This window comes from Mycteria americana, chromosome 1 (genome assembly GCF_035582795.1).
Source record: "Mycteria americana isolate JAX WOST 10 ecotype Jacksonville Zoo and Gardens chromosome 1, USCA_MyAme_1.0, whole genome shotgun sequence".
NCBI lineage: Eukaryota > Metazoa > Chordata > Aves > Ciconiiformes > Ciconiidae > Mycteria > Mycteria americana.
In genome coordinates this window covers 4,400,155-4,411,296 of record NC_134365.1, presented here as the reverse complement: position 1 = coordinate 4,411,296, position 11,142 = coordinate 4,400,155, and positions in this window count along the sequence as shown.

Genomic DNA, 11,142 nt, shown 5'->3' with positions numbered 1-11,142 from the left:
ATCCTAGAGCAACCGCAGGAAATTATGATTTTAAAATTATGTCCTGAATCATGAGGTCTGACTTTTGTAGCATAAGCTCAGTCTGAGTTACTCTGGCAATAATTTGAAGGATTGCTCCTGATACTGTAAGAAGAGGCTTGAGGACTCATTGAAAAGATGTTGTAAAAAAGTCCTGAGCTTCATTAGGAGCAAAAAACAAGGCATGAACCCTTATTCTGCAGTGAATAAAAGAGTCAGCTTTAATCATAGAATCATAGAACTGTTTAGGTTGGAAAAGACCTTTAAGATCATCGAGTCCAACCATTAACCTAACACTGCCAAGTCCACCACTACACCATGTCCCTAAGCACCTCATCCAAACGTCCTTTAAATACCTCCAGGGATGGCGACTCAACCACTTCCCTGGGCAGCCTGTTCCAATGCTTGACAACCCTTTCAGTGAAGTAAAATTTCCTAATATCCAGTCTAAACCTCCCCTGGCACAACTTGAGGCCATTTCCTCTCATCCTATTGCTTGTTACTTGGGAGAAGAGACCGACCCCCACCTCTCTACACCCTCCTTTCAGGCAGTTGTAGAGAGCGATGAGGTCTCCCCTCAGCCTCCTTTTCTCCAGGCTAAACAACCCCACTTCCCTCAGCCGCTCCCCATCAGCCTTGTGCTCCAGACCCTTCCCCAGCTTCGTTGCCCTTCTCTGGACACGCTCCAGCCCCTCAATGTCTCTCTTGGAGTGAGGGGCCCAAAACTGAACACAGGATTCGAGGTGCGGCCTCACCAGTACCAAGTACAGGGGGACGATCACTTCCCTAGTCCTGCTGGCCACGCTATTCCTGATACAAGCCAGGATGCTATTGGCGTTCTTGGCCACCTGGGCACGCTGCTGGCTCATATTCAGCTGGCTGTTGACCAAAACCCCAGGTCCTTTTCCGCCAGGCAGCTTTCCAGCCACTCTCCTCCAAGGCTGTAGCATTGCATGGGGTTGTCTGTGGCCCAAGTGCAGGACCTTGCACTTGGCCTTGTTGAACCTCATACAATTGGCCTCAGCCCATTGATCCAGCCTGTCCAGGTCCCTCTGTAGACCCTTCCTACCCTCAAGCAGATCAACACTCCAACATCAACTTGGTGTCATCTGCAAACGTACTGAGGGTGCACTCGATCCCCTCGTCCAGATCATTGATAAAGATATTAAACAGAACTGGCCCCAGCACAGAGCCCTGGGGAACACCACTTGTGACCGGCCACCAACTGGATTTAGCTCCATTCACCACCACTCTTTGGGCCTGGCCATCCAGCCAGTTTTTTACTCAGCAAAGAGTACACCCGTCCAAGCCATGAGCAGCCAGTTTCTCCAGGAGAATGCTGTGGGAAACAGTGTCAAAGGCTTTACTAAAGTCTAGGTAGACAACATCCACAGCCTTTCCCTCATCCACTAAGCGGGTCACCTTGTCATAGAAGGAGATCAGGTTAGTCAAGCAGGAGCTGCCTTTCAAAAACCTTTGCTGACTGGCCCTGATCACCTGGTTGTCCTGTATGTGCCGCGTGATGGCACTCAAGATGATCTGCTCCATAACCTTCCCTGGCACCGAGGTCAGGCTGACAGGCCTGTAGTTCCCCAGGTCCTCCTTCTGGCCCTTCTTGTACATGGGCGTCACATTTGCTAACCTCCAGTCAACTGGGACCTCCCTGGTTAGCCAGGACTGCTGATAAAGGATGGAAAGCAGATTGGTGAGCACTCCCGCCAGCTCCCGCAGTACCACCAGTCCCTCAATAATTTATGCTCAAGGAGGAAAAACTGATAACTATTGTCTGTTTCTTTAGCCTGGCTGATGAAAATTCATCCTGACCTTTCTACATTCAGCTTTTCATTTTCTCACTCTGTACTTCCTTCCTGAGGACCACACCAATTTGCTCACTCATACACTAACACTTCTTGGTTAGTGGTTAGATTCGGAAACCTCCAAGTTACTCTAGCTGAAGAACTTTTCTAAATATTTCCTACCAGTACTATTTGCATTTAGAAGTTCTTCTTTTTGCATTTCTGTAAGGTATCCTCGAAATCTGTACAGTTCAGAAGTTTTTTTTTGCTCTCAGGGAAAAGGCACTAGATTAAGATCATCTAAGAACTGAAATGCAACCATTTACATTTATTTCTGTGGCATAGTATTTAGCTCCATTTCTTGGAACATCTACAACAGCTTCCTATGAGGTTGTAAATTCAGAGCTGACTCAAAAAAATTCATACAGCTGAGATTAACCGTGCCTTCACTGAACTAAAGGAACGCACTGAACTGTGCCTTCCTAAACAGAAGCATCTACCCAGCTCATAAAACTAAAGAAGATGTAGGAAGATACCTTCTGACATGCAGCAGAAAGATTTCCAATGGTGGTCTTCAACCATGGGAAGTTCACTTGGTAATATAAGGACCAAAGGTGGGACGGGAATAGTATAATGTAACAGTCTGTGCTTTAAAACTTGCTGGAGGTTAGGTTCATCTCCTCTGATTTTAGATGCCTATAATAAAGGGTATCTATGTGCGAGTTTACCATCTGGATCCTCTTTATTTTCAACAGGGAAAAACAAACGCTTACTGGGCATGTTCCATCTGACCTATTTAAAACATCTTTTTTAAGATACAGCCTTGCCCTAGTTGAGTCTACTTGTCTTCACTGATGGTAAAAGGAGTCTAGGCAGCCAGCTCAGGTGTTTGTCTCCCATGTGAGTCTTCAAAGGTGTTATGACTCCCACCTTTGGTGTCTAGTTATCGGATAGGAAAGACAGACACCTTCTTGGTTAGACAAAGGCAGATATTCCATATCCAGTGTCCAAGATAGATACTATGTAGAGTTTCTGTCTGACTTTTATGGCAACAATGCCATTATGTTATGCAAAATGTTCATTTGTTCGTTTAGTCTTAGACCCCAGTACAGTCGCAGACCCCTTTAAGACTGAAGGCCTAGCTCTTTTCTGGGCTAAAGAAGGTATAACTGGTACAAAAATCAGTCAGATTCTGAGACTGCCAGGAGATGGGTTAGATGGCAAATAAGGGCTAAGGACAATGCAGAAGGACTTTCTCTGACTATAAATTATGGGTTGCAGCTTGCTGGGCTGTGAGTCTAGAAAGTGAGGAGGAAGAGCACAATCCTTACCAGACCCTAGACTAGTGCTGGAAGAAAACTTGAGGGGTCATCTAGTCCATGCGTAGGCACAAGCAGCTCCACCTCTCACTGCTGAAGACTGTTACCTTGTCCCCTTCTCCATAATCATTCCTCAGACAGTCTCAAGTTACTCAGTCTTTCCTTTTAGGAAACGTTTTCTAGACCCCCTTGTCATTCTCATTGCGTTCCTCTGAACTGTCTTCTGCTGGTCCATGTTTTGCAAAATGTGTAGTGCCCACAACTGGGCATAGCATCCTATCCATGGCTTTATTGTCACGGCATAAAACAAGGGATTGCTTTGCACGTGTTATACATTTCAGAATTAGATTTAGATTTTTTATGCGTGACATTGCCAATCGGTCTTCTGCATGTAAGCCCTAGTTCGTTTTTGGAAGAACAGCTCTCTAATCAGCGATGCCACTACTCCATTTCACAGGCTGTTTCATTCTGCCTACATATAATACTTGCACTTATTCTTTAAATTGCATCCTAATTTTTTTGTCCAGTGTATTGAAGTCACTTTGAATTTCCTTCCTGCCCTCTAATATATGCATGGTCTCTCCTGGCTTAGCATCTTCTGCAAATGCAGTAAAGATTGTCTATATCCATCATCCAGATAACTGCTGAAACTACTGAATAGCCCAAGACCCACATTAGAACCTGGGAAACACCTTTCAATACATCCTTCTCTTCTGACAGTTAATCGGTGCCACTCAATATCCTCTTCCATTTGACACAGTTTTGAACCATTTTAAGGGCACTTTCTTTTCAGGGATTTTTCCAATCAATTTTGTACTCACCTTATAATTCAACTAGGTTATATTTCCCTAACTTGACAGATAGTGTAAAAATTCTTACTAGAGTCAAGCAAAGAGAGAGGGTGTCTTGGGTAAGGAGCTCATTACAGAGGCTGTCTTAAGACTTGTGCACTTTACAGGATTAAGTATACTTGATTAACTATAACTCGATGGTAATAAAAAGGAGAAGGGAAGAAACAAATACGATCACACAATAATATACTTCATTTATCAGTTTATTTTAAGGTCCTGAGTTTTTTCTGCTCAGGCCAGAGGAATGATGATTGCAAATAAGAATATCTACAGAAGAAAGTTATCATCTGTACTATGCAGCTGTATTTGCATGGGGAATTATTAAAGAACCCAGTCTAGGCATCGCAGTGTTCATGAAGTTGTGGCAGTACTCACTACATGGAAACTAAGTATATCAAGAATTTTTCACATAAGCCAGAAGTTCAGCCAGACACCTAGTCTGAGGAGAATAAGTTTAAAAATTAAGTCTCCTCCAGATCTTCTCATTAGACACTCTTTTATTGTAATAATAATGTGCTTGATTCCCCAAGGGAAATACTAGGGGGTGTTTTGCCTGTTGCTGCATACTAACCTGATGAATTTGGAGAACAGCACTAAGAACCAAAAAAGCCAACACAATGTTGGGTGTTGTCACTGGGAATAGGACAGAGAAGATAATTTTGCTGCCATATAAAACCTTGGTGGGCCTACATGTGGGGTAGTTGGTGCCAGTGTGCTCTCTGTGTCTCAAAAAGGATGTAGTGGAATGGGAGAAAGTCCAGAGAAGGACAAGTAAAATAATCATGGGGATGGAGCAGTTGCCTTACAAGGAGAGACAGCAAAGATCTAGGACTGTTCAACATGGAGAGGGGGAGGATGTGGGTAGGTTAACCATATCTTGGAGGTGACGGATAGGGTGAATGCAGACCATTAGCCACCAAACCCCACAATATCAGAACTAGGAGACATTTAGTAGAACATTTAAAACAGATAAAAGGGAGTCCATGTTTGCACAATGGTCCTTTAGCTTGCTACCAGAGGAGGTTGTGGAGGCCAGTAGTATTGGCAGGTTGTTGTGGTTTAACCCCAGCCAGCAACTAAGCACCACACAGCTGCTCGTTCACTCCCCTACCAGTGGGATGGGGGGAGAGAATTGGAAGGGTAAAAGTGAGAAAACTTGTGGGTTTAATATAAAGATATATTAAAGACAGTTTAATAATTGAAATAAAATATAATAACAATTACAATAATAATAAAAATTTGAATGAAAAGGAAAATAACAGAGAAAAATAAAACCCAAGAAAGACAAGTGATGCAAATGAAAAAAAATTGTTCACCACCAACCAATCCATGACCAGCCAGTCCCCGAGCAGCAGCCCCCAAGCCAGCCTTCCCCCCAGCTTTATTGCTGAGCATGATGCCATACGGTGTGGAATGTCCATTTGGTCAGTTGGGGTCAGCTGTCCCAGCCATGTCCCCTCCTAGCTTCTTGTGCCCCCCCAGCCTACTTGCTGATGAGGTGGGGTGAGGAGCAGAAAAGGCCTTGACTCTGTGCAAGCACTGCTCAGCAATAATGAAAACATCCCTCTATTCACTGTTTCCAGCACAAATCCAAAACACAGCCCCATACTAGCTAGTATGAAGAAAATTAACTCTATTCCAGCCAAAACCAGCACACAGGTTCAAATGAGGATGACAGCACTGATGGACAGAAGGTCTGTAAATAGATCCAAAAGGCATGGGCAGAGATGCAGCCTTTAATGCAAAAGCCGTGGACACCTGGAGAAATGAGGGGATTGGAAGTAGCCTGGTTCCGATGCCCTCCTGGACTAGCATCTCCTGCTGCCATTGCTGGAGGCAAAAGGCTTGGCTAGAGGCACTGTTGGCCTGATCCAGCAAGGCTGTTCTCATGTTTCTTGTACTAATTTGTATAAACCTCTAGGTTTAGGAGCTTGCACTTGAGGGTGCCTGTGAGGGTGGTTGGTTTTTGTGGTTTTTTTTTCTTTCACACAGAAAGATCTTTAGGGACCCTGCATCACACTGGGGTCTTCATACTAGTCTGTTCTTGCATACATAGCTCAGAGCTGTTTGTCCAACAGAGAGTTTGATTTGAAACATTTTGTGTTGCAGAAAACCAAGGAATTTCCTATATCTCTGTGGATGTGAAGTAAAGGCCCATATACTTAATTTGATAGCAGTGAGCCATAGTATAACAAACATTCATGGAGAAAGCTATGGTGAGAAGTATGATAAACACAGAGGAAGGAGAGCTGTAGATTCTTGCTCTCTACTTTGGACTGGAGGATGAAACCCTCCTGGTACTTGCTGAGGGCTAGGAACACACCCGCTACCTTTCACAGAATCACAGAATCACAGAATCACAGAATCATATAGGTTGGAAAAGACCTTTAAGATCATCGAGTCCAACCATAAACCTAGTACTGCCAAAACCACCACTACACCATGTCTCTAAGCACCTCATCCAAACGTCCTTTAAATACCTCCAGGGATGGCGACTCAACCACTTCCCTGGGCAGCCTGTTCCAATGCTTGATAACCCTTTCAGTGAAGTAAAATTTCCTAATATCCAGTCTAAACCTCCCCTGGCGCAACTTGAGGCCATTTCCTCTTGTCCTATCGCTTGTTACCTGGGAGAAGAGACCGACCCCCACCTCTCTACAACCTCCTTTCAGGTAGTTGTAGAGAGCGATGAGGTCTCCCCTCAGCCTCCTTTTCTCCAGGCTAAACAGTCCCAGGTCCCTCAGCCGCTCCTCATAAGACTTCTGCTCCAGACCCTTCACCAGCTTCGTTGCCCTTCTCTGGACACGCTCCAGCACCTCAATGTCTTTCTTGTAGTGAGGGGCCCAAAACTGAACACAGGATTCGAGGTGCGGCCTCACCAGTGCCGAGTACAGGGGCACGATCACTTCCCTAGTCCTGCTGGCCACACTATTTTTGATACAAGCCAGGATGCCATTGGCTTTCTTGGCCACCTGGGCACACTGCTGGCTCATATTCAGGCGGCTGTCAACCAACACCCCCAGGTCCTTCTCTGCCAGGCAGCTTTCCAGCCACTCTTCCCCAAGCCTGTAGCGTTGCATGGGGTTGCTGTGGCCCAAGTGCAGGACCTGGCACTTGGCCTTGTTAAACCTCATACAATTCACCCCAGCCCATCGATCCAGCCTGTCCAGGTCCCTCTGCAGAGCCTGCCTACCCTCCAGCCGATCAACACTCCCACACAACTTGGTGTCATCTGCAAACTTACTGAGAGTACACTCGATCCCTTTGTCCAGATCATTGATAAAGATGTTAAACAGAACTGGCCCCAACACCGAGCCCTGGGGAACACCGCTTGTGACCGGCCGCCAACCGGAGTAAACTCCATTCACCACCACTCTTTGGGCCCGGCCGTCCAGCCAGTTCTTTACCCAGCGAAGAGTACACCCATCCAAGCCATGAGCAGCCAGTTTCTCCAGGAGAATGCTGTGGGAGACCGTGTCAAAGGCTTTACTGAAGTCTAGATAGACAACATCCACAGCCTTTCCCTCATCCACTAGGCGGGTCACCTTATCATAGAAGGAGATCAGGTTAGTCAAGCAGGACCTGCCTTTCCTGAACCCATGCTGGCTGGGCTTGATCCTTTGATTATTCTCTACATGCCGTGTGATAGCACTCAGGATGATCTGCTCCATCAGCTTCCCCGGCACCGAGGTCAGGCTGACAGGCCTGTAGTTCCCCGGGTCCTCCTTCTGGCCCTTCTTGTAGATGGGTGTCACATTCGCTAATCTCCAGTCAGCAGGGACTTCCCCAGTTAGCCAGGACTGCTGGTAAATGATGGAAAGGGGCTTGGTGAGCTCTTCTGCCAGCTCCTTCAACACTCTCGGGTGGATCTCATCAGGCCCCATAGACTTGTGAGTGTCTAAGTGGTGCAGCAGGTCACTCACCATTTCCCCCTGGATTATGGGTGCTCCAGTCTGGTCCCCATCCCTATCTTCCAACTCCAGGGGCTTTCAATGCACACATCTGCTCCAACTTTTGAGATGGAGCATCATCAGTTGATAAAGGACATAAAGTGATTTGTTTGATGGATTTAGCCCAACACTGAATACTGGACCCTCGAGGTCCCTCTCAGTTTTATGGTCCTCGCTTATTTATCAGAGAACTCGTCATCAGTGAAAGGAATAGTTAATAAGAGTATAACGAACCACGTCCAGGAGGTTTGACAGGGAATACTGTTCTCAGTCACTAAATAAGCAACTTAAATTATCTTTGCAAATTCAGTACAGATTTTCAGGGTGGATTTGTCTCATCCAGCTGTAGCTGCCTACAAGACCTGTGTTTGGTTTAAACTAGTTATGCTGGTTTAACGGTTGTCGGCAGATGGGAGGGAGGCAGAGAAGTTCGGATGGGTGATTCATCCGGTAGATGTAGATGTCCAGACGAGGAGGTGAATCACCCTCTAGATGCACTTGTTGACTCTCTCCATTGACTCAAGGGGGAACTTTGAAAACTATGTTGACCATACAACTCTCGCTTGACTTGAACCTAAATCCTTGTTGACCTTGCAAATATGCTCCATTTAAGATGCAAAATTCGTGTGCCTCATGTCAGCTCTGTCTCAATTTTATGGGAAATAAAAAGCAGTTAAAATCAGTTTGGCCATTGTAAATAATTAGCTTGGGTGAAAAATTTCTGATGATCATTTCTCATGTGGTACAACCAGGGCTTCCCCATACCTCTGCTTTGCAGCAGAGCTGGATGCTGCTGTGGAGGACAGAAAGGGCCGTTGGCATCTTAAAAGACTGGCATCATTGACTTTAATGACTGTGCATGGCATCTTTAATGACTTTTCTTGAAAATATTAAACATAGTCCTCTAAGTAATCTGTAGAGAAAGCCAAGAGTGGCCTATTTAAGTGCAAAACCTAGCTATTTGAGCTTCAGCTGTTCAGTACAGAGTAGCACTGTATCCCATGCTTAAGGTAAAATTCCCAATACATTTCCTCCCAAGTAAAAAATTAAATAATGTGAGTTTACAACACCATTACCATAATTTCAAGGGCATATAAGCAATATACTGATTAACAGAGTTTAGTTAGCTATTAGAGCCACCCCCCACTCCTCCAGGCAAGGCCCATATGAAGTGTTATTCCCTTGAATAGAGGGCTCATGTAAGAGTGATTCACAGCAGAAAAGTTGAATTAAAGGAAGAAAACACAAAGATCGCTTATTTTAGTGATTTACGTGGATATTTACCACTGCTTTGAACTGGGCAGGGTTGCAATAAGATCATAGTGTTGTCCTTTCCTTAAGCTGGCTTGGTTTTGCTTGCAACATCATTGGATTTATAAAGTGAGCAATGCCCAACTGAAAATTTAATACCACTTTGCTTTGAAATGGTAACATAAAGAGACCAAGTTTCTTGGGAGATCTTGATACAGACCTCTATGAATTTCTGTTTTCTCCCCAGCTTCTGAATGACTCTGCTTTTTTCCATCAGATAAAACTGTACCAGTTACACTGTAAAATCTGCTTACAGCCTCTGCTACTCAGACCTCCAGGCCAAAGGAGTTTGTGCACTAAGAGTTTTAAAAGCACTTGTGGGATTTTGAAAGGCCCTTGTGAAACCTAGACCCAAGGAAGGCTGGAGCTGTGTCTGTGTTTTACTTTCTGGCAACTCTATTTCTGCATCTTCCTTGGTCTTGTGGTATTGTATAAAAATAATCTTCATAACCTTGTCTGTCTGGTGACCTGGGCCATGTGACTGTCTCTCTTCCTCCCAGCTTTCTGCTGAAAGAGAGGACTTCTCTGAGCAGCAAAACTGTGGTGATCAATGGAAGAAAGTCAACAAGCAACTGAGACACCAGCACCTTCTTTTCCCCCTACACCTTCCTAGATGCTCAAGATGCTCCTATTTCCCTCTATCACTTTCCATGTTTCCACTGAGTTTTCACAGTTTCCCCTCCATTATTGCCACACACCTCTGTTGCTAACATCTAATGTTAATCATGTAAATTATTATGCTAATTATGTTTTTTCTCATAAACCTCTGTTTTTCCTGTGCCTAGATAACTTTCCCCTTTGCTGGGTCCCTCTGTTCTCACCCTCCCCGTCTCTGCCTTGCTCTGCTTTGGGTCAGTTGCTTGCAGAAGCAGCACTGTTTTTTCCTGGAATCGTTCAGCAAGCTGACCTATTTCACAAAGCTGACCTCACTAATTGCTCTCACAAGCGGTAACCATTTTTTTCTGACCTTTAAAAGGTCTAAATGCAAACTTGGGTCTTTCTCATGCAAACTGTGCTTGTAGCAATTAGCCACCTGGGGTCACCGTTCCTTCCAGTGCAACAACTGACTGTACATTGCATGCTCTTGCTAGGATAAAAACTCATCATTTCTAATAAAATCTTAGTGGCTATTATCCACCTACACTGAGATTTGCTGCTTGAAAGCAAATGGCTGCAGGAAAGAGGGAGCACGTCTTGGCTCACCTGCCGAAAAAAGACCTCTGTTCAGCAAAAGGAAAAAGTCAGCTTGTTGAGAATCTGTGTCTGCAGTCCAAACTGCTGCCCTCTGCTCAGAGTTTGCAATCATTAATTGACTGGCAGGATTCTGAATAGCTGAGAGAGGCAGATTGAGCTGAAGGACTGCAGAAAAGGTCTCCCATCTCTGTCTCCATCATGCAAATAGCTATGAAATTAAATAGTTTGACCAGGCAAGACATAGAAGGAGATGTTGGGGAGTAAATCCCTGCACCTCCAAAGAACAGACCACACGTTTAGTAGGGGAAGGACAAATTGTGATAAACAGCCTGGGATTTCTTGCCGTGCAGTGTAACAAATATATCTTACCAACCCAGATGGTTGAGGTTTTGCATATGCAGTTGCATATCTCCAGGTATCTTGGAAAAAGGTGAAGAATTGGGGTCTATGACTTTCAGACAGATGTTTCAAGAGCAAATCTCTCCAAGTCCTTCAGTGGGCTTTGGCATCAGTGTTTCCTATTATGCTATTAAATATGGAAGATGATTTGGTACGAAAGCAAAGGCAGTAAGTATCTGTGGAGCATGGAGCAGCCCTGGGGTGAGCAAAGCATTTTACCCACAGCAGTTGCTCCAGAAGTCTTACTTGTTCTCTGTACCCTGTTGCATTTGGGTTTGGGCAGTAATGTCCTGGCCAAAGCCTT